Genomic DNA, 1,802 nt, shown 5'->3' with positions numbered 1-1,802 from the left:
AGCTTTCTCAATAATGATGAATGATGAAGTGAAGTTTAGGCTCAAGAAACTCTAGCTAAGAAATAAAAATGTGATCTTGGTTTTCTGCTTTTGTTCAAAGAAAAGATTTTTCTATTCTTAACCCTCTTACTTGTTTTTGCTCTTTTAGTTTCGTCTTCAATTCTTTTCAGTCCCTTCTAAAATCTTTACTTTAACATCTTTAGAATGGATATTTATAGGCCTCATGATTTCTTACTTGTTGGAACGAAATTTGAATTAACTTTTGTACGTTATGGCCAGCTTGCTTAATCCTATCATATATGGAGAATTGATTCTTTAGTCACGAGTTGTTGATTCTTGATAAAGTCTCGAGCTTTTTATCTTTGTAGAATCGGTTCTTCCTTTTTGAGATGTCAATTCTTCCACAACTTGGTTCAAAAGTGACACCTTTACACTTTTGTAGAATCGATTCTTTTGTTCTAAGTTGTTAGTTCTTCATTGTGGTCTGAAGCCAAAATTTGAATTTGAGCTTGATCTTTGACGCTTTAATCTTATCTAATTGTACCATCTCTTTCTTATTCACCAAGGTTCTAATTTGTCGTTGGTGCTTCAAGAATCGATAACGTCTTCCTTTATAATTGATTTTGTCTTTAGACTTGAGATATTTGATTCATTCTCACTTAGAACCGACGATTGCTTCATGGAAAATCGATTCTTTCATGCCTGGTTCCTTCATTCTGCATTTTGTTCTTTCAAAATCAATTTTTGCTCTTTGAGGTGTCGATTTCTCAAATCTTGAAGCTTTTATTTTCTAAGAACTGACTTCTTTTTTTCTTAGAATCGATTTTTCCAGTAGTAAGAGAATAAATTTTGTTTTCCACTCATTTAAGAATCGATTATTAATATTCAAAAAGTCTATTCTTTAAGGCTAGCACTTGAGTTCAAGTTTGCTTCAAAAACATTTTCTTTACAAGCTAAACTTCAAAACTCTTAAGGATTTCCTTCAAGTCTAAAAACATTTTCTAATCATTTCCAAAGCATGTTTAGATCAATCAATTTTGACATTTCAAAAGCCCAAGTTCAATTAGTTAATTTATTGATTTGATTTTCGTGTGAGATGAGAATATACTTACATGTCGTATGTAGCCAGTGTAGAGTCTAAGCTTAATGGATTATTTTTTTAATTTAATTCTCATAAGAATACGGTGAATTGGTTGAGAGATATTTTTATGAGAATATCAGAAGAGATAAATTAGACCTCTAGGTTAACAACTCAGCCCATTTAGTAAGTTGAGAGAGAGTGGAAGAGATTCAAATGAAGTGTTGAGGGAACTTGTAATCCTAGGCATTTTTGATTGATTTCTCAAGTTTAAATTGTCATTCTTGTTTCTAGTTTTATTTTTATATTACTAAATTTTTTTGTAAATTTAAATTGTGTGTTTGAATAAAATTAAGTTATTATAATTTTAGTAATTAACGAATTTTGGTAACAATTTCTCATGGGAACGACACTTAACTCTTCACTATATTACTTGTTAGCAATATGTGCCCTTGCATAGAAAATCCAACAACATAGAGTTCACCTACAATAACAATAATCAGATTAGCATTGAGATGGTGCCTTATAAGGCACTATATGGGTGTAAATGTAGATCGCTTTTTACTTGGTTTGAGGTTGGTGAATGAAAACTCCTTGGACCAGAGATGGTTCAAGAAGCCACCGATAATATTCAATTAATTCGAGATAGGTTGTTGATAGTTCAGAGTTGACAAAAGTCCTAAATCGATCATAGATGTCGAGATTTAGAGTTTGAGGTGGGTGA

This window comes from Theobroma cacao, chromosome 7 (genome assembly GCF_000208745.1).
Source record: "Theobroma cacao cultivar B97-61/B2 chromosome 7, Criollo_cocoa_genome_V2, whole genome shotgun sequence".
NCBI lineage: Eukaryota > Viridiplantae > Streptophyta > Magnoliopsida > Malvales > Malvaceae > Theobroma > Theobroma cacao.
The sequence above is the reverse complement of the archived record's forward strand: the minus strand, read 5'-3'. Positions refer to the sequence as shown.